Source organism: Mauremys mutica, unplaced genomic scaffold (assembly GCF_020497125.1).
Source record: "Mauremys mutica isolate MM-2020 ecotype Southern unplaced genomic scaffold, ASM2049712v1 Super-Scaffold_100090, whole genome shotgun sequence".
Taxonomy (NCBI): Eukaryota; Metazoa; Chordata; order Testudines; family Geoemydidae; genus Mauremys; species Mauremys mutica.
Genome location: NW_025423262.1, coordinates 127,983 through 150,123, shown reverse-complemented (window position 1 = coordinate 150,123; position 22,141 = coordinate 127,983). Strand labels below are relative to the sequence as shown.

Sequence of the window (22,141 nt, the reverse complement as noted above, 5' to 3'; positions counted from 1 at the left end):
CTCACAGATTCTGGCAGCCACAATGAGCATTTGGTGTGAGAGCTCAGACCTGCCCCTGTCCCACAGGGACGGGGTCATCTCTGAGGGGACTGGACCACTGACCTACCAGCTCCTGACTCCCAAACTTTCAGTAACTCTATCATCAGTGCCTGTGAGTGTAATTTAAACCATCAAAACAGTCATAGTGGGCTAGACCATAGTCTGGACTTCGGGTCTGGAAAAGAGCTGCCACAATCCATAGACCAGGTTGTTATATAACATGCACATGGATTTTAACCCTTCACATACAGTAATGGGAAAGTTCTTGGTTCAGGCTTGTAGCAGTGATGGAATAAACTGCAGGTTCAATAAACAGCTGGGATGGGTCATTCAGTCCCTTGTCTAGCGGTTCAGTTTGTAGCAAAGTTGCTCCAGAGGTATGAAGCAGGATTGGAGACGAGGCATCAGCCTTTTATAGTCTCTTGCCATGTGGTCTTTGCTTTCTTTGTCCCAAGGACACTCTATCCAGCATGTGGCATAGAAAAACCTTAGAGTTCTGTCCATAGGCAGGTTCCTGCAGACCTTGCTGACTCACAAGGCATATCTGCCTTCTCTCAGTGGGTCGATTGTATAGCTGATGGTCCTTAATGGGCTCGCAGCGGCCCAGGAGCCGGCGAACAGGGCTGCCAACAGGGGAGTTTGAGTGGGAGTTTACAGGGGGAGGTGGAAGGGGCAGGGGGCGCGGTGCTGCGTGTGCTGTGTTCCCCAGGTGAGAAGGCTGATAGAGGCAGAGGCAACAGCAGCCATGAGCCAAGCAGCAGAGGAGTCAATGAGGATGATCGCATGCAGCAGCTGTGGTATATACATGGTCCTAGTGGAGGCACCGGAACAGAGGTATGTATGCATGACGTGCCGCCTAATAGAGCTAATGGAAGAAAAGATCGTAGGTCTAGAGATGCAGGTAGAAACCCTGGTAGAGATTAGAAGGGGGTTTGAGCAGCTGATGAAGCAAAGGCAAGCTGTGGCTGAAGGGGAATGCTCAGAGGTACAGGGGGAAGCAGGGACTAAGGCCTGTGAGGGGGGGAATGCTGGATGGGGAACATGGGCAGTGGAAGCATGTGACAGTGAGAAGCAGGCAGGGGAAAAGGAGGGCCAGTGAAGGAGAAATAGAGCTAAGGAACAGGTCTGAAGGTTTGGAGAATGAGGAAGGGGTACAGCAGGTGGTAGCTGACGGTGGGAGGGCAAGGAAGAAGAGAATAGCGGCTAGTTCGATAGAAAGAGGGGAGGAGTCGATGGAAACAGCACCAACTTTGGGCCCCGGGAGGATGCAGGATGGCTTAAGGGGGACTACAAGGGATGATAGGAATGGAAGGAGCTTGCCACCAGGGGGAACGGGGGATAGGTTAGCAGACCGCACTGTCACCAGGCAAAGGCAGGTCTACGTGATTGGGGATTCCATACTGAGAAGGTTGGACAGGCCTGTGACCAGGGCCGATCCGGAGAACAGAAGGGTGTGCTGTCTACCGGGCGCTAAAATACGGGATGTGGACCTGCAGTTGAAAAGGATCCTAAAAGGAGCAGGTAAGAACCCGTTGATCATCCTTCATGTAGGAACGAATGACACGGCTAGATTCTCGCTGGAGAGAATCAAGGGAGACTATGCCAGGCTGGGTAAGATGCTCAAGGAAATTGAGGCTCAGGTGATCTTCAGTGGGATTCTACCTGTCCCTAGGGAAGGGCGACAAAGGGGTGACAGGATTGTGATGATAAATAGTTGGCTCAGGGAGTGGTGCTATAAGGAGGGCTTTGGGATGTATGGGCACTGGGAGGCTTTCGGGGACAGAGAACTGTTCTCACGGGATGGGCTCCACCTGAGTAGGGAAGGAAATAGACTTCTAGAAGGGAGGCTGGCTCATCTGATCAAAAGAGCTTTAAACTAGGAATTGGGGGGAGACGGTTGGGAGATGTCCAGGCACTCTCCACACCAAATTTAAACATTGAGAGGGAGGACAACAGGATAAGAACGGATATAGCCAGAGGGAGGGGTTTGGACATAAGGAAGGGAGGGGGGATGGATACTAGACCAATAGGTCATACTGGTGGTACTGTGTCCCTACCAAACTGGGTAACAAAGGTAAGAGAGGCCAAACAGCAAAAATTAGGATGTTTGTTCACCAATGCGAGAAGCTTAGGTAACAAAATGGAGGAATTGGAGCTCCTGGTCCGAGAATTGAAACCGGATATCGTAGGAATAACCGAAACATGGTGGAACGCTAGTCATGACTGGAGTACAGGTATGGAAGGGTATGTGCTGTTTAGGAAAGACCGAAACAAAGGTAAAGGTGGGGGAGTAGCATTGTATGTCAACAATGAGGTGAACTGTAATGAAATAACTAGTAATGGAATGGATAATACGGAGTCTGTTTGGGCAATGGTCACATTGGGGAAGAAAACTACTAGAGCCTCCCCTGGGATAGTGATTGGGGTGTGCTATAGACCGCCGGGATCTAGCCTGGATATGGATAGAGAACTCTTTAATGTTTTTAAGGAGGTTAATACTAATAGGAACTGTATGATCATGGGAGACTTTAACTTCCCGGATATAGATTGGGGAACAAATGCTAGTAATAATAATAGGGCTCAGCTTTTCCTAGACGTGATAGCTGATGAATTCCTTCATCAAGTAGTTGCTGAACCGACGAGGGGGGATGCCATTTTAGATTTGGTTTTGGTGAGTAGTGAGGACCTTGTTGAGGAAATGGTTGTAGGGGACAACCTTGGCTCGAGTGATCATGAGCTAATTCGGTTCAAAATAAATGGAAGGATAAACAAAATTGCATCTGAGACTAAGGTTTACGATTTCAAAAGGGCTAACTTTACTAAATTAAGGCGACTAGTTAGGGAAGTGGATTGGACTAACATATTTAGAGATCTAAAGGCGGAAGACGCCTGGGATTATTTCAGGTTGAAGTTGCAGGAGCTGTCAGAGGCCTGTATCCCGAGAAAGGGAAAACGGTTCGTAAGTAGCAGTTTTAGACCGAGCTGGATGAGAAAGCGTCTCAGAGGGGTGATTAAGAAAAAACAGAAAGCGTACAAGGAGTGGAAGATGGGAGGGATCAGCAAGGAAACCTACCTTATTGAGGTCAGAGGGTGTAGGGATGCAGTGAGAAAGGCCAAAAGCCGGGTAGAGATGGACCTTGCGAAGGGAATTAAAACCAATAGTAAAAGGTTTTTTAGCCATATAAATAGGAAGAAAACCAAGAAAGAAGAAGTGGGACCGCTTAAAACTGTAAACGGGGTGGAGATTAAGGATAAGCTAGGCATGGCACAATATCTAAACAAATATTTTGCCTCGGTCTTTAATGAGGCTAATGAAGGGTTTAGGAATAGTGGCAGAGTGACTGATGGGAATGAGGGTGCGGGGTTGGAAATTACAGTATCCGAGGTAGAAGCCAAACTTGAATAGCTTAACGGTAGTAAATCAGGCGGCCCGGATAATCTTCATCCTAGAATATTAAAGGAATTGGCGAGTGAAATTGCAAGCCCGTTAGCGATAATTTTTAATGAATCTCTAAACTCGGGGGTTGTACCGTTTGACTGGAGATTAGCTAATATAGTTCCTATTTTCAAGAAGGGGAAAAAAAGTGACCCGGGTAACTACAGGCCTGTTAGTTTAACATCTGTAGTATGTAAAGTCATGGAAAAATATTAAAGGAGAGAGTAGTTACGGACCTTGAGGTCAATGGCGATTGGGACAAATTACAACATGGTTTTACGAAAAGTAGATCGTGCCAAACCAACCTGATCTCCTTCTTTGAGACAGTAACAGACTTTTTAGACAAGGGAAATGCGGTGGATCTAATATATCTTGATTTCAGTAAGGCGTTTGATATGGTACCACATGAAGAATTACTGGTTAAATTGGAAAAGATGGGGATCGAAATGAAAATCCAGAGATGGATAAGGAACTGGTTAAAGGGGAGTCTGCAGCGGGTCGTATTGAAAGGTGATCTGTTGGGTTGGAGGGAGGTTACCAGTGAAGTTCCTCAAGGTTCGGTGTTGGGTCTGATCTTATTCAATCTATTTATCACTGACCTTGGAACCAAAAGTAGGAGTGGGCTGATAAAGTTTGCGGATGACACGAAGTTGGGAGGTATTGCAAATTCGGAGAAGGATCGGGATATCCTCCAGGGAGATTTGGATGACCTTGTAAACTGGAGTATTAGTAATAACATGAAATTCAATAGTGAGAAGTGTAAGGTCATGCATTTAGGGATGACTAACAGGAATTTTAGTTATAAGCTGGGGACGCACCAGTTGGAAGTAACGGAAGAGGAGAAGGACCTCGGAGTCCTGGTTGATCGCAGGATGACTATGAGTCGGCAATGTGATGTGGCCGTTAAAAAAGCTAATGTGGTCTTGGGATGCATTAGGCGAGGTATTTCTAGTAGAGATAAGGAGGTGCTAGTCCCGTTATACAAGGCATTGGTGAGACCTCATTTGGAGTACTGTGTGCAGTTTTGGTCTCCCATGTTTAAGAAGGATGAATTCAAGCTGGAACGGGTACAAAGAAGGGCCACTAGAATGATCCGAGGAATGGAAAGCCTGTCGTATGAAAGGAGACTTGAGGAGCTCGGTTTGTTTTCCTTAACCAAAAGAAGGTTGAGAGGAGATATGATTGCTCTCTTTAAATATATCAGAGGGATAAATACCAGGGAGGGAGAGGAATTATTTCAGCTCAGTACTAATGTGGACACGAGAACAAATGGATATAAATTGGCAGTCGGGAAGTTTAGGCTTGAAATTAGATGAAGGTTTCTAACCATCAGGGGAGTGAAATTCTGGAACAGCCTACCAAGGGAAACAGTGGGGGCGAAGGACCTCTCTGGCTTTAAGATTAAGCTTGATAAGTTTATGGAGGGAATGGTTTGATAGGATAACGTGATTTAGTCAATAGGTCAATAACGTGCCACCACTGGTAATTAGTACCGAGGGTCAATGTTGGGATATTGAAAGTCTTTTTCCTGAGTGTCTGGCTGGAGAGTCTTGCCCGCATGCTCGGGGTTCAGCTGATCGCCATATTTGGGGTCGGGAAGGAATTTTCCTCCAGGGTAGATTGGCAGTGGCCCTGGAGGTTTTTCGCCTTCCTCCGCAGCATGGGGCAGGGGTCGCTTGCTGAAGGATTATCTGCTACTTGAAGTCTTTAAATCAGGATTTGGGGACTTCAACAGCTGAGTCAAGGGAGAGAATTATTTCAGGAGTGGGTGGGTCAGCTTTTGTGGCCTGCATCTTGCGGGAGGTCAGACTAGATGATCATGATGATCCCTTCTGATCTTAGGTTCTATGATTCTATGATTCTATGATGATAAAACAGGCTAGGCAGAACTGACACCAACTTGTCTGGGGTGTTTCCTGGAAGCAGAGCACAAGTTTGAAATCTGGACAGAATAGAGCCAATACTTATAACGTCAACTACAAAAATGATACACATCTAGAGATGGCATCATTATAATCAGCCAATCAGAACCTCTCCATAGACCCCTTACACGACAACCTTTCTACAATATTGTCTGCAAATATAGAACAGCGGTCGCAATGGTGATCTATACAGTTACAGATTATGTCAGTAACGTCACAGGAGGTGACATGGCATCAGTGAGACTGATACTGGAATAGCCTCCAGTTTTGGTGTCCTCATTTGAAAAAGATGTTGTGAAACTGGAGCTGGGGCAGCAAAGAGCCACCAAATGTCCTGAGGGCTGGAGAAAAATGCCTTCTAGTGAGCTATTGAAAGAGCTCAACCTGTCCAGCTTATCAAAAGAAGATTGAAAGGTGACTTCATTGAAGTGTTGAAGTGCCTTAATGGAGAGAAAAGATTGGGTATTAGAGGGCCCTTCAATTGAGCAGAGAAAGGCCTAACAAGACCCAATGTCTGGAAGGTGAAAAGAGACAAATTCATATTACAACTAAGGCACAAAGATTCAACAGCGAGGATGATTGACCACAGGAACAAGCTACCAAGGAAAGTGATGGATTCTCCATCTCCTGATGTCATTTCATGAAGACTAGATGCCTTTCTGGAATGTGTTTGCCCCCAAAGTAGCTCTTGTGTCATACAGGAGGCCTGTGATATGCAGGGGTCAGATTAGATGCTCTAATGGTCTCTTCTGGCCATAAAGTCGACTAATTTCTGAAAAACTGAGTGTAGCATTGAGAGCAGCATCTGATGTTTTCCTGTCTAGCCGGCTTGCTGCCTAGAACGAACGCTCCTTGAGTGGGGTGATCCACAGGGAGTAGCTCAAACCTCCAAAGTGCCTGGCCAGGGGCAGGACATTGGCACAGCAAGGGAGGGGTGCGGCAGTGACATCACAAAGGCCTTTTGCAGGACCTCAGACTATTGGTCCAAGGTGGTGGGGAGGTGGTGACCTCACAGAGAGATGCTGACATCAGCCAGGCAGGACAGGGGCGAGGGACCAGGGGAACCTCAGAGACCCCTGTGGCTTTGCTGCAACAAGTCTCCTTCTCCAGGTCTCTCTTTTAGGACTGAGAGAGTATTCGGGTTCACGGACGTGAGCGCCAGGAGGAACCTCTTTCAAGTTTTCTCCTTCCCTTTTAGTGATTTTACTAGAAAACAGCCGTCCCAGTTTAGAAGGCAAGAGCCTCCTTGAGGTTTGAAACCTGTTCAGTCTGATCCATCTGGTGACAGTTGAATTCTAGGCTGGAAAACACGAGCTTAAGGAGGCAGAAGTTTATTGCGCACCTGGCATTTTGTCCCTCAGAATCACTGGGGACATTGGGGTTTGTCCTTTTTGTTTCCCCTTTTTCTCCATCCATCCCTTCCTCCTTTCTCTTCATTTCTTGCTTCTTTTGTCCTTTCTCCTGTTCCCCTCCCAACACCAGGAGGGGTGTGTGTGTGTGCGCGTGTGTGTGTCTGTTGCGGGGGAGTGCTCTGCAGCTCCCACTGTGGGAGGTCCACCCAAAAATGTGGGGCTGAAATAGTGCTCGGGCAGTGATCCCCACCAGTGACCTGGGCCATCCTTTGGGCTCTCTTGTGAGAACCCTCGGCCTCCTGTCCTCAGTCTCTACCCTGATTGGCTGAGCAGGGGGTTATTGACAGGGAGGAGACTCAGATCCTTGTTGTTCTCTTTTAAGACCAAGGAAATAAGTCAGAACCAGTTCTATGTTTGATGGATTTTGCTGCTTCTCTGCATTAATGGTCTCTGTGCAGTTCATGATTCTCTCTAACATTGCAGTTCTCAAATACTTGCTGAATAATTCCTGTGCACTGTTGTTGGTCTGTAGCTCATGTGAGAGCACTTTATTCAGATCATTCAATGTCTGAAATTCAAGATCCAATGGTTAGTTTGAAAATCAGGGCTCTTGGGTCCTATTCCCAACTCTGCCACTGACTGGCTGTGTGACCTAAGACAAGTCAATTCTCCTTTCTCAGCCTTAGCTTCCTCTTTCAAGTAGGGATAATAATGATCTGCTCCTACCTAGCTCAACACACTTACTCTTCCCCAACACACACACTGTTTCTCCCCACATACAAACAGTCTCTACCCCGCCATGCACACTGCAGTTGAAAAGCAGCTGGTAATCTAGTAAGATGCCCATGGAATGCTGGGATAGAGAAACCTGCATCATGTAATGCTGTACCAGCCCGTGAGGCATTGCAAACCCTTCCCAAAACACCCTGCAGCCAGTTGCACAGTGGGATAGTTACCCACAGTGCACTGCTCTCTGTTGCCATCTAAGAACTGCTAGCATGGATGTGCTCCGGTGACACAAGGGGCATAGGGAGGACATTCAATAGCTGTTTAGTTAAAACACTTTAACTAAAGCAGCAATGCCAGGGGGTTGGTGACTCCTTTCTTTCCTCACTCTGGAGTAATTCCATTCTTTTTGTTTTTTATTCCATTCTTGATGTTTCATGGAATAACAACAGATGACCGAAGAAAGACATGGACATGGTGGGTCTCAGGGGAGGAGCAGAGAGGTTCGAGCAGTGGGCAGAGCAGGTCTCGGAGGTTGGGGGAAGTGGGCAGGGCAGGTCTCAGGGGAGAGGCAGAGAGGTGTGGGTGGTGGGCAGGGTGGGTTGCAGGGATGGGTCAGAGCGGTGGCAGCTGGTGGGCAGACCTTGTGGTAGGGGGTGGAGAGGCACGAGCAGGAGGCAGGAAGGCCTTGGGGGAGGAGAGGAGCGAGCGAAAGGTGGCTCAGCCGTCCTCAGCCAAAGAGGAAGAGCTGGGGTGGGAAGTGGCCAAACAGGAGCAAGGGGGGAGCACAGGTGGGGCCTCAGAGAGAGGAGAAGGGTGGGGGGGCAGTGCCATGGTCTGGGCACCAATGGGCCCCCCACTTCTAGGGAGCTTCCAGCGCTCACACCCAGCCTCCCCAAATGCAAGAGCCATGGGCCACCTATTATCTTCATCTTCACTAACCAAGCCCCTCCCCAAGCTATGTTGATGGGAGAAGCCCTCCTGTTGGCACAGCGCTATCTGCACCGGGGTTAGGCTGATATAACTGCATTGCTTAGGGAGGTAAATTTTTTACACCCCTGAGTAATGTAGTTACACCGATCTAATTTTGTAGTGTAGACCTGTCCAAAGAACCTTGGGAGTAAAACTTCACCTGCTCCTCTGCTTTACTGAATCCAAACACCAGCAAAGCTTGTCAGGCCCAGATGGAGGTTGGCAGATAGTCAGGTATGTGCAGACATGATCCCTTCAGCAGCTGTAGGCACGATGGCTTAGCTGGCTAAAACCACTGTTTTGTATACAGGAGATCCTGGGTTCAAGTTCCAGTGGTACCTTACTGAGTTGCTTTTGGGGCACCTGGTACTGGCTACTGTCAGAAGACGAGATTCAGAGATAGATGGACCTTCGGTCTAGCCTAGTGTGGTTTTTCTTATGGTTTAAATTACACTCACAGGCACTGATGATAGAGTTACTGAAAGTTTGGGAGTTAGGAGCTGATAGGTCAGTGGTCCAGTCCCCTCACAGACGACCCCGTCCCTCTGGGACAGGGGCAGGTCTGAGCTCTCACACCAAATGCTCATTGTGGCTGCCAGAATCTGTGGGCAGCTCGTTTAGTTTATGCCGAGGGTTGAGTCCTGTTTTGTGCACCGAGTATGAGAATGAAAATCCTAAACCGCCCTTTGAAATAACAAAAGCAGCAGGACGTGTTTCTGTCCCTGCCCCAGAGCAGACAGACCGAAGGAGAAATGCCATGAGTCCAGGGTAATACTCCCCTGCGGTTTTACCATTTCCACTTGCTAAACCCCCTCCCAACCTTCTGGGCTCCTAGAGCAGGGGACTGAGCCTGAGCCAAGACACGGACACTGCAACTTTACAGCCCAAGCCGCATGACCCTGATTAATGTGACACGGGCCAGTCGTGGGTGTTTCATTGCACTGGAGATGTAGCCTAATGTTATGTCTGCACTGCGATTAACACACCCAGGGCACCTGTCGCAAAGCCCGGTCAGCTGACTCAGGGTTATGGGGCTTGGGCTGCAAGACTATAAAATTACAGTGCAGACAGATGGGCTTGAGCCCAGTCTCTGAGACCCCACGAGGGGTGAGGGTTTCCGAACCCAGGCTTCAGTGTGAACACAAATATCTGCACCACAGTTTTTAGCCTCTCAGCTTTAGCTTCATGAGCCCACGTCAGATGGCCCAGGCCAGCCATGCTGCCATCTTTATCCCAGGAGAGATGGACTCTAAGGGTACGTCTCCACTGCAATGTCAGCCCAGGTGTGGCTCGCTGTGCTCAGAGCAGCACCCTGGAAGCCCCATATTCACCAGTCTCATATGATGATGATACGGTTTGTACAAAGTCTGCCTGGTGAGGTATCATTTCAAAAGTCTTGGTCTGTTGAACATTAATATTGTGTTGGATTGTGTGTGTAGCATTGGCTGGGAAGTTTTGCTTTGTGTGTGTTACTGAGATGAGGTTGAGAAATGCCCACCACCAGCCTTTCAGGTGTGACAAGGGAGGCACCAGACTCGCTGCTGGCCCATTAAAGGGCTCCACACTCCCAAGGACTATCCCAGGAACCGTGTACAATGCAGACTTCTCCGAGATAGCACAGCGACAATGGACACTGCTTGGCTCATATCATAGCAAAGGGACTTCCTAGCAAGTTGGAAGAAACTATGAAAGGGGGTGGGTAGAGACATTATGAATTGGCCTCTCTCCCCCACAACTCAACCGCTGGAAATACACCTGGATGACAAAACTGATTCAGAAATCAGAAGAGAATAATAATAGTACATTCAAACCAAAGTCCCCAAACAGACTAGTAGTGGTTTTTCAGCAGAAAATTTTCAGTTTGGGGAATTCTGTTTTCTCAGTCAGACTTTGCCAAGGAAAGCAGAGAGAAAATGGTTGAGTTGCCTCCTTCAGAACAGCTTGGCCTAGGCACTAGCTCTGGTTCACTGTTGTGGCCTTGCTCAGGTTGGGGGTATTTTAATTATTTGGGGAGGTCCCAGGGTGTTTGGGGGAGATTATGAGGCTGTTCCCTTTTGAGATAAAAACTAAGAAATGCCGGACTAGAGAATTGTTTTAGAAATCTGGGATTTAGACATTTTATTTGAAGCAAGGGGGGAGGCAGCTGAGATTCTGAGAAGGTTTTTGTTTGCAAGAAGCAACATTGTTGGATCTGTCATTGTACCAAGGGGGGAGATGGTTGTCTGTAAAGGAGAGTGAAGATTAAATGCATCCAGTGACCATGGGATTTGAACCCATGCATGCAGAGCACAATGGATTAGTAGTCCATCACCTTTACCACTCAGCCACCTCATCTGAGCTGCTAAAATAGGCACAGGAGGAGAAATCTAAGGCCGGCAGAGAGAGGGACACTAAGGAGTTTTTAAATATTAAGCGTAAGCAGGGGCTGAATGAGCTCCCCCGTCACATCTAGTGAGGAGCTGGGGGAAGACTTCAGGAACAGGCCGTGTTTGCATAGACACCCCTACTCTGCCTAGCTATGCAGCATGGTGGGGCCGCTTCCCCAAAATGACCAGTTTGGGATGGTGGTGGGTAACAAATCACTTTAGCATTGAGTGGAATGAAATGTTATTCTCCTTCCTGTACGAGTGAAGGGGAGCGGAACGTACCTAGGCCGTCCTGACGGAGGGGTGGGTGGGTGAGGAATCGCTTTCATTGGACGGCAGAGAAGTGATTGAGGACGTCACCCTAACCCAGTGGTCCCCAAACATTTCACACTGCGCCCTCGTACCCATGGCTGTGGCCCCTCGGAAGCCGCGGTCGAGAACCGGGGCTGGGAGTGGGGCCGGTGCTTGCTGGGGAGAGGGGTGCGGACAGGGGTCAGGAGGTCGAGGCCGGGCTGGGAGCCAGGGGCCCAGGCTGAGGGTGCGGTTGGGGAAGAGCTGGGACAGAGTGGGGCTGAGTGGGGCTCCCTCCCTGCCCTCCATGGGGGCTGGCTCAGGCCCTGAGGTGCCCCCATCAATCTTCCTCTGTGTCCCCCTAGGAGTCACGCCCCACATTTTGGGGACCACTGACCCCTACTCGCTAAGCAGGGGCTGGTGATGCCAAAGTCCAGGGAAAGGGAGAACAAGTGTGGGGGCCCCAGCACCGGAACCATGACCCCCCCCACTTCTGTGTGTGGCCCCCCTTCCACCCCTTCAACCCACGGCCCCACCCACTGTCACCTCTGTTCCACCCCTTCCCCCACTGGCCCCACCCTGTCACTCCTTTACCCCGGCCCCGCTGCGGCCCCGAGACCAGAGAAGCTCTGTGCCCCTGCTGCAGCCCCCGGGCCGTAGCAGGGAGTGGGAGCTCCTCCAGCCCTGGGGCTGACATGGGGGAGACTTTCCCAGCGGGTCCCAATTTGGCCAGGGCCCCTAGTCATGGGCCCCACTGCCCCCTTGGTGACGCAAGGTTTGGGGAGGCTGAGCCCCCCCGAGCCTCCATTACGAGCCGCCCAGGCTACCTCTGCTCAGTGGGTGGCCAGTCTCCCTGTGTCTCTGCTGTTCGTGCTGGGGAGCCCGGCCGGCCTTAGGGGTGGGGCCCCCGGCAGCCGCCCAGGGCTCCAGGGGGTCAAAGGGCACCGTGTGGCCGTGCAAAGGTGCTCACTGCTCTCCCCTGCCCCAATGCTCCTCCGTGGCCCCACAGAGGCTGGGGGGAGCGAGGAGCAACACTATGTGCTCCTTGCGTCCTGGTCACTTTCCCCACCTGGGCTGGGCTGTGAGGGGAGCATCAGAAGCTGCTGCTCTCTGCCCTCCCCTGACGCAGCCCGGCTGAGGAACGTGACCTGGATGCAGGGAGCTCGGATGACGTCCCTTCTCGCCCCCCTCCCCCTGCTAGGCAAGGCTGCTGTGTGGTGTCTCCATGGCTGCACTTTCAGTGATGCAGGTTTCTCTCTCCCGTTGTTCCCTGGGCATCCTACTAGATTGCCAGCTGCTTTTCAACTGCAGTGTGGAGACTGTGTGTGTGTGTGTGGGGAGAGACAGTGTGTGTCTTGGGGAAGAGTGAGTGTGTTGAGCTCGGTAGGAGCAGATCATTATTATCCCTACTTGAAAGAGGGAGAAGCTAAGGCTGAGAAAGGAGAATTGACTTGTCTGAGGTCACACGGCCAGTCAGTGTCAGAGTTGGGAATAGGACCCAAGAGCCCTGATTTTCAAACTAACCATCGGATCTTGAATTTCAGACATTGAATGACCTGAATAAAGTGCTCTCAGATGAGCTCCAGACCAACAACTGTGCACAGGAATTATTCAGCAAGTATCTGAGGAGAACTGCAATGTTAGAGAGAATCATGAACTGCTCAGAGACCATTAATGCAGAGAAGCAGCAAAATTCATCAAACATAGAACTGGTTCTGACTTATTTCCTTGGTCTTAAAAGAGACCAACAAGGAGCTGACTCTCCTCCCTGTCAATAACCCCCTGCTCAGCCAATCAGGGTAGAGACTGAGGCTGAGGGTTCTCACCAGAGAGCCCAAAAGATGGCCCAGGTCACTGGTGGGGATCACTGCCTGAGCTCTATTTCAGCCCCACATTTTTGAGTGGAGCTCCCACAATGGGAGCTGCAGAGCACTCCCCCGCAACACACACACAGACACTCACGCACACCCCTCCTGGTGTTGGGAGGAGAACAGGAGAAAGGACAAAAGAAGCAAGAGACGAAGAGAAAGGAGGGATGGAGGAAACGGTGAAACAAAAAGGACAAACCCCAATGTCCCCAGTGATTCTAAGGGACAAAATCCCAGGTGTGGAATAAAATTCTCTCTCCTTAAGCTCGTGTTTTCCATGCCTAGAATTCAACTTTAAATCGGCTTCGGTACCCAATGACTGGAAGTTAGCTAATGTAACGCCAATATTTAAAAAGGGCTCTAGGGGTGATCCCGGCAATTACAGACCGGTAAGTCTAACGTCGGTACCGGGCAAATTAGTTGAAACAATAGTAAAGAATAAAATTGTCAGACACATAGAAAAACATAAACTCTTGAGCAATAGTCAACATGGTTTCTGTAAAGGGAAATCGTGTCTTACTAATCTATTAGAATTCTTTGAAGGGGTCAACAAACATGTGGACAAGGGGGATCCGGTGGACATAGTGTACTTAGATTTCCAGAAAGCCTTTGACAAGGTCCCCCACCAAAGGCTCTTACGTAAATTAAGCTGTCATGGGATAAAAGGAAAGGTCCTTTCATGGATTGAGAACTGGTTAAAGGACAGGGAACAAAGGGTAGGAATTAATGGTAAATTCTCAGAATAGAGAGGGGTAACTAGTGGTGTTCCCCAAGGGTCAGTCCTAGGACCAATCCTATTCAATTTATTCATAAATGATCTGGAGAAAGGGGTAAACAGTGAGGTGGCAAAGTTTGCAGATGATACTAAACTACTCAAGATAGTTAAGACCAAAGCAGATTGTGAAGAACTTCAAAAAGATCTCACAAAACTAAGTGATTGGGCAACAAAATGGCAAATGAAATTTAATGTGGATAAATGTAAAGTAATGCACATTGGAAAAAAATAACCCCAACTATACATACAACATGATGGGGGCTAATTTAGCTACAACGAGTCAGGAAAAAGATCTTGGAGTTATCGTGGATAGTTCTCTGAAGATGTCCACGCAGTGTGCAGAGGCGGTCAAAAAAGCAAACAGGATGTTAGGAATCATTAAAAAGGGGATAGAGAATAAGACTGAGAATATATTATTGCCCTTATATAAATGCATGGTACGCCCACATCTCGAATACTGTGTACAGATGTGGTCTCCTCACCTCAAAAAAGATATTCTAGCACTAGAAAAGGTTCAGAAAAGAGCAACTAAAATGATTAGGGGTTTAGAGAAGGTCCCATATGAGGAAAGATTAAAGAGGCTAGGACTCTTCAGTTTGGAAAAGAGAAGACTAAGGGGGGACATGATAGAGGTATATAAAATCATGAGTGATGTTGAGAAAGTGGATAAGGAAAAGTTATTTACTTATTCCCATAATACAAGAACTAGGGGTCACCAAATGAAATTAATAGGCAGCAGGTTTAAAACAAATAAAAGGAAGTTCTTCTTCACGCAGCGCACAGTCAACTTGTGGAACTCCTTACCTGAGGAGGTTGTGAAGGCTAGGACTATAACAATGTTTAAAAGGGGACTGGATAAATTCATGGTGGCTAAGTCCATAAATGGCTATTAGCCAGGATGGGTAAGAATGGTGTCCCTAGCCTCTGTTCGTCAGAGGATGGAGATGGATGGCAGGAGAGAGATCATTTGATCATTGCCTGTCAGGTTCACTCCCTCAGGGGCACCTGGCATTGGCCACTGTCGGTAGACAGATACTGGGCTAGATGGACCTTTGGTCTGACCCGGTACGGCCTTTCTTATGTTCTTATGTTAACTGTCACCAGATGGATCAGACTGAACAGGTTTCAAACCTCCAGGAGGCTCTCACCTTCTAAACAGGGACGGCTGTTTTCTAATAAAATCACTAAAAGGGAAGGAGAAAACTCAAAAGAGGTTCCTCCTGGCGCTCACGTCCGTGAACCCGAATACTCTCTCAGTCCTCAGAGAGAGACCTGGAGAAGGAGACTTGCTGAAACAAAGCCACAGGGATCTCTGAGGTTTCCCTGGCCCCTGGCCCCTGTCCTGCCTTGCTCATGTCAGCATCTCTCTGTGAGGTCACCACCTCCCCACCGCCTTGGACCAATAGGCTGAGGTCCTGCAAAAGGCCTTTGTGATGTCACTGCCACACCCCTCCCTTGCTGGGCTAATGTCCTGCCCCTGGCCAGGCACTTTGGAGGTTTGAGCTACTCCCTGTGGTCACCCCACTCAAGGAGCGTTCGTTCTAGGCAGCAAGCCGGCTAGACAGGGAAACAGCAGACGCTGCTCCCAATGCTACACTCAGTTTTTCAGAAATTATGGCCAGAAGAGACCATTAGAAAATCTAATCATAGAATCATAGAATATCAGGGTTGGAAGGGACTTCAGGAGGTCATCTACTCCAACCTACTGCTCAAAGCAGGACCAATCCCCAACTAAATCATCCCAGCCAGGGCTTTGTCAAGCCTGACCTTAAAAACCTCTAAGGAAGGAGATTCCACCACCTCCCTAGGTAACCCATTGCAGTGCTTCACCACTCTCTGAATGAAAAAGTTTTTCCTAATATCCAGCCTAAACCTCCCCCACTGCAACTTGAGACCATTGCTCCTTGTTCTGTCATCTTCTACCACTGAGAACAGTCTAGATCCATCCTCTTTGGAACCCCCTGTCAGGTAGTTGAAAGCAGCTATCAAATCCCCCCTCAGTCTTCTCTTCTGCAGACTAAACAAGCCCAGTTCCCTCAGCCTCTCCTCATAAGTCATGTGCTTCAATCCCGTAATCATTTTTTGTTGCCCTCTGCTGGACTCTTTCCACTTTTTCCACATCCTTCTTGTAGTGTGGGGCCCAAAACTAGACACAGTACTCCAGATGAGGCTTCACCAATGTCTAATAGAGGGGAATGATCACATCCCTCGATCTGCCGACAATGCCCCTAATTATACAGCCCAAAATGCCGTTAGCCTTCTTGGCAACAAGGGCACACTGTTGACTCATATTCAGCTTCTCGACCACTGTAACCTCTTGGTCCTTTTCTGCAGAACTGCTTCCTAGCCATTCGGTCCCTAGTCTGTAGCAGTGAATGGGATTCTTCCGTCCTAAGTGCAGGACTCTGCATTTGTCCTTGTTGAACCTCATCAGGTTTCTTTTGGCCCAGTCCTCTAATTTGTCTAGTTCCCTCTGTATCCTATCCCTACACTCCAGCGTATCTATCACTCATCCCAATTTAGTGTCATCTGCAAACTTGCTGAGGGTGCAGTCCACGCCATCCTCCTAATCATTAATGAAGATATTGAACAAAACCGGCCCCAGGACCGACCCTTGGGGCACTCCACTTGAAATTGGCTGCCAACTAGACATGGAGCCGTTGATCACTACCCATTGAGCCCGACGATCTAGCCATGTTTCTATCCACCTTATAGTCCATTCATCCAGCCCATACTTCTTTAACTTGCTGGCAAGAATACTGTGGGAGACTGTATCAAAAGCTTTACTAAAGTCAAGGGATAACACATCCACTGCTTTCCCCTCATCCACAGCCCCAGTTATCTCCTCATAGAAGGCAATTAGGTTAGTCAGGCATGACTTGCCCTTGGTGAATCCATGCTGACTGTTCCTGATCACTTGCCCCTCCTTTAAGTGGTTCAGAATTGATTCCTTGAGGACCTGTTCCATGATTTTTCCAGGGACTGAGGTGAGGCTGACTGACCTGTAGTTCCCCGGATCCTCCTTCTTCCCTTTTTTAAAGATGGGCACTACAGTAGCCTTTTTCCAGTCATCCAGGACCTCCCCCGATCGCCATGAGTTTTCAAAGATAATGGCCAATGGCTCTGCAATCACATCCGCCAACTCCTTTAGCACCCTTGGATGCAGCGCATCTGGCCCCATGGACTTGTGCTCATCCAGTTTTTCTAAACAGTCCTGAACCACTTCTTTCTCCACAGAGGGCTGGTCACCTTCTCCCCATACTGTGCTGCCCAGTGCAGCAGTCTGGGAGCTGACCTTGTTTATGAAGACAGAGGCAAAAAAAAGCATTGAGTACATTAGTTTTTTCCACATCCTCTGTCCACTAAGTTACCTCCCTCATTCCTTGACTTTCTTCATGTTGCTAACATACCTGAAGAAACCCTTCTTGTTACTCTTAACATCTCTTGCTAGATGGAACTCCAAGTGTGATTTGGCCTTCCTGATTTCACTCCTTCATGCCTGAGCAATATTTTTATACTCCTCCCTGGTCATTTGTCCAGTCTTCCACTTCTTGTAAGCTTCTTTTTTGTGTTTAAGATCAGCAAGGATTTCACTGTTAAGCCAAGCTTGTCGCCTGCCATATTTACTATTCTTTCTACACATGGGGATTTTTTTTCCTGCAACCTCAATAAGGATTCTTTAATCCTTTAGAGGATTGGAACTGATTTCAGTGAAGGCACGTTTGCTAGGTTTTTATGCATTTGCACAGGGAAACATTGAGTGTTTCTATTCATTTCAGGGATCCCTATTCAGTGGAACTCCTGAACATAATGGAAATGACATTATTTTCGTTGAAGGAAGAGGTTTGTAAGGGGGCACTTGGATTTGAACCAAGGACCATTTGAACTGCAGTCAAACACTCGACCACTGAGCTATACCCCCATGACTGCTGTGTAGGTAAGTCAGAGATCTTAAAGATTTTGAAGGACAGGCCCTGCCTCAGGGATCTCCTGTTCTGTTCCCAGACCACAGTGCTTTTAAAAATGGGGTTTGATTAAACTTATAGATCCATGTAAACACCACAGCTTGCACACCCACCCACATAGCTTCCCCCAGTGACATAGCTACCACCTCTCGGGGAGATGGATTAACTACATGGACGGGACAGCTCTCTCCCCTCCGCTTAGAGCATCTTCATTATTTATGAATAGCTGGGAAATAACCTCCTGAATGGACAGTAACCAATTTATCAAATATTGCTGGGTCTGCATTCACTGTCGGTACCTGGTCGTATTGGCTGGGTCAGTAGGAGCATTGCCGGCAGATCGGGGGAAGTGATTATTCCCTTCTATTCGGCACTGGGGAGGCCACATCTGGAGCATTGCGTCCAGTTTTCGCCCCCCCACTACAGAAACAAATTGGAGAGAGTCTAGGGGAGGGCAACAAAAATGATTAGGGGGCAGGGGACTTACGAGGAGAGGCTGAGGGCAGGGCCACCCAGAGGGGGGGCAAGGGGGGCAATTTGCCCCAGGCCCTGCAGGGCCCCCACGAGAATACAGGATTCTAGAGTATTGCAACTTTTTTTTTATGGAAGGGGCCCCCAAAATTGTTTTGCCCCAGGCCCCCTGAATCCTCTGGGCGGCCCTGCCCACTCCACCCCCTTCCCTCGTTCTCCTCCCTCCGAGGCCCCACCTGTGCTCCGCCCTCACTCCCATTGGCCACTTCCCACCCCCGCTCTTCCACTGTGGCTGAGGCCTGCTGGTCCACCTTCCGCTCGCTCCTCTCCTCCCCCAAGGCCTCCTTGTGCCTCTCCACCCCGTACCCCAAGGCCTGCCTGCTGCCCCCACCTCTCTGCCCCTCCCCTGAGACCCGCCCTGCCCACCGCCCCCACCTCTCTGCCCCTCCCCTGAGACCCTCCCTGCCCATCGCCCCCACCACTCTGCCCCCTCCCCTGAGACCTGCCCTGCCCCCCGCCCCCACCTCTCTGCCCCTCCCCTGAGACCCGCCCTGCCCCCCCGCCCCCACCTCTCTGCCCCTCCCCTGAGACCCACCCTGCCCCCCGCCCCCACCTCTCTGCCCCCTCCTCTGAGACCCGCCCTGCCCACCGCCCCCACCTCTCTGCCCCTCCCCTGAGACCCGCCCTGCCCACCGCCCCCACCTCTCTGCCCCTCCCCTGAGACCCTCCCTGCCCATCGCCCCCACCTCTCTGCCCCTCCCCTGAGACCCACCCTGCCCAAACCTCTCTGCCCCTCCCCTAAGACCAGCCCTGCCCACCACTTGCACCTCTCTGCCTCTCCCAAGACCCACCCTGCCCAGCGCTCACACCTCTCTACCCCCTCCCCTGACCTGCCCTGTCCACCACCCCCACCTCTTTGCCCCTCCCCTGAGACCCACTTGTCCACCTCTTTCCTCGGTCGTCTGTTGTTATTCCTTGAAACACCAAGGATGGAATTAAAAGCTGAGTTTACTCCAGGGTGAGGAAAGAAAGGAGCCACCAACCTCCTGACAAATCTCAGTGCCCCAGAGAAAACCTGCCCCCTTGCTATTGCAATCACTGATGTGCTGGGGATATGCCAGGAAAGGGACTGTCTGAATGATCAAGGCAGGAAATGGACAACAATCTACAGCAACGTCATTGACCACAAACACACTCTCCTCATGCTCCAGCCAGAAGGGAAATGAGCAGGAATTCTTGCAGTTCAGCCATGGACACACTTACACAATGGCACAGCAGTGTGTGTGCTGGGGGAGCTGGTCTGAGGAAACAACTGGAATTGATCACTCAGTGAGAACAGAACTAGAGTGCAGTGAGAGACACATCTCAACCAAGTAGTTGTGGCTGAGTGGTTAAGGCAGTGGGCTAAAAATCCATTGGGGTCTCCCTGTGCAGGTTCAAATCCTGCCAACTATGGAGAAAGTTGTGGCTCTTTAGTTTCAAAGGAGCTGGGTCTTGTCTCACTCTCAAGCTGTGTCTACACTATTGGGTAATGCAGCTTTAAAGTGTTTTAATTAAACAGCTGTTGCATGTCCACACTATGCCCCTTGTGTCACCAGAGCACATCCACGCTAGAATCTTGGATGGCCACAGAGAGCAGTGCACTGTGGGTAGCTGTGCAACTGGCTTCAGGGTGCTTTGGGAAGGGTTTGCAATGCCTCATGAGTTGGTACAGCATCACATGATGCCGGTTTCTCTATCCCACCGTTCCATGGGCTGCTTACTAGATTGCCAGCTGCTTTTCAACTGCAGTGTGCGTGGCGGGGTAGAGAGTGTGTGTGTGTGTGGGGAGAGGGAGTGTGTGTGTGGGGAGAGGGAGTGTGTCGGCACACTGTCTCTATGTTCAGACAGCTGCTGCAAGCAACCAGGCCTGAGGCAGGGGGAGGGGGCAGCCCCAACATCAGCCCCCGCTTCTCTCACTGGCTCAGCTCAGCACAGCAGCCTCTGTCACACGCACACACACACCACTGCTGCTGCTTAGCTCTGTGTCAGGGGTGCAGGAACAGGGGGTTTAGAGGGCCTTGGCTCCACCACTCTTAACTGGCTGTTAGGACAAATGATGGAGGGGGGAAAGGGGGAGTCTTGGGGGGGGAGAGGCATTCTGTGGGTGTGGCCTCGGGGGGAGAGGTGGTGTGAGTGTGGATCCTTGGGGAAGGGTTTTCATGGGAGTGCCACAGTTCAGACAATAGTGACCCCCCCACTGTAAGGAAGCTCCCGCCGCCCCTGCTCTGTGTTGGTAGCGCGGGAGAGAGCAGCGTTCCAGGGCAGGGATTTGCTCCCCGGGGCTCTGCCAGGGGGGCTTGGGAGGCTGCAGGGAGCCCTGGGCCCTTTAAATCACCAGCCTGGGGAAGCCGGGCCGGGCTGGCACAGCGTACCCGCTCTTGCCAGTACCCCATACCGGAATGTACCAGCTTACGTTCACCTCTGGAAGGTCCTCACGTGGATCAATAACTGGTTAAAAGCCAGGAAACAAAGGGTAGGAATAAATGGACAGTTTTCAGGATGGAAACAGGTAACTAGTGGTGCCTGTACTGGGACTAGTCAACATCTTCATAAACGATCTGCTGAACAGCGAGGTGACAAAATGTGCGGATGCTCTAAAACTAGGATAGTTAAGTCCAAAGCAGACTGTGAGGAGCTAAAAAGAGATTTCACAAAACTAGGTGAAAGGGCAACAAAATGGCAGATGAAATTCAGTGTTGATCAATGCAAAGTGATGCACATTGGCAAACATAATCCCAACTACACATAGAAAACGATGGGATGTAAAATAGTTGTTCCAACTCAAGTGAGAGATCTTGGAGTCACTGTGGATAGTTCTCTGCAAACATCCATTCAATGCGCAGTGGCAGGCAAAAAGTGAACAGAATGTTGGGAATCATGAAGAAAGGGATAGAGAATAAGAGAGAAAATCTTATTGCCACTGTATAAATCCATGGTACGCCCATATCTTGAATATTGCATGCAGATATGGTCGCTCCATCTTAAAAAATATGTATTGGAATTGGAAAAGGTTCAGAAACGGGTATGGAGTGTCTGCCATATGAGGAGAGAATAATAAGACTGGGGCTTTTCAACTTGGAGAAAAGCTGACTAAGGGGAAATATGCTAGAGGTCTATAAAATCATGACTGGTGTGGGGAAAGTAAATAAGGAGTGTTACTTATTCCTTCTCATAACACAAGAACTAGGGGTCACCACATGAAATTAATAGGCAGCCCATTTAAAACAAACACAAGGAAGTATTTTTTCACACAACGCACAGTCAGCCTGCAGAACTCCTTGCCAGAGGAGGTTGTGAAGGCCAAGACTATAACAGGCTTCAAAAAAAGAGCTAAATCAATTCATGGAGGACATGCTCTGAGCCAGGATGGGCAGGGATGGTGTCCCTAGTCTCTGTTTGCCAGGAGCTGGGAATAGGTGACAGGGGATGGGTCACGTGGCGATTCCCTGTTCTGTTCATTCCCTCTGGGGCACCTGGCTTTGGCCGCTATGGGAAGACAGGATACTGGGCTAGATGGACCCAGTCTGACCCAGTCTGGCCGTTCGTATGTCCTTACGTCCTTATGCTCCTTTCATAAGATGCCTGGGATTCTGCCTCACAATGTGTCCCTGAGGTCTCAGCCAAAATGCCCCAGACAGACACACACTCTGGGCTCCTGAAGCCTCGGCCACCCACCTAGTGCCTATGGCTCATCCCTGACCCTTGCTGCTGCTCCTTGCTATAGACTGTGAAAGGAGCGGAGGCAGCGCAGGAGCCTTCTGGGAACGCAGATCTGAGGCTTTGGGAGAGACACATTGTCTGAGACATCAGAGCGCTGCAAACCCTGCAGCCACCCCCTCAATCAGGGGCCTATTCCAGCCCTGAGTCTGGGCTGCCGTGATCCCTCCCCCAGAGCAGGGCGCCCACAGATTACAGC

At 49.8% G+C, this 22,141-nt stretch overlaps 3 non-coding genes across 3 annotated transcripts; 1 reads left to right on the top strand and 2 right to left on the bottom strand.

Annotated features, from left to right (window-relative positions):
- Positions 1–10,699: 10,699 nt before the first annotated feature.
- Positions 10,700–10,777, bottom strand: TRNAS-ACU. Its single transcript has one exon. It is a non-coding gene; the product is annotated as a tRNA-Ser (tRNA).
- Positions 10,778–17,597: 6,820 nt separating this feature from the next.
- TRNAC-GCA lies at positions 17,598–17,669 on the bottom strand. The gene has a single exon. It is a non-coding gene; the product is annotated as a tRNA-Cys (tRNA).
- Positions 17,670–19,556: 1,887 nt separating this feature from the next.
- TRNAF-AAA lies at positions 19,557–19,638 on the top strand. Its single transcript has one exon. It is a non-coding gene; the product is annotated as a tRNA-Phe (tRNA).
- Positions 19,639–22,141: the final 2,503 nt, after the last annotated feature.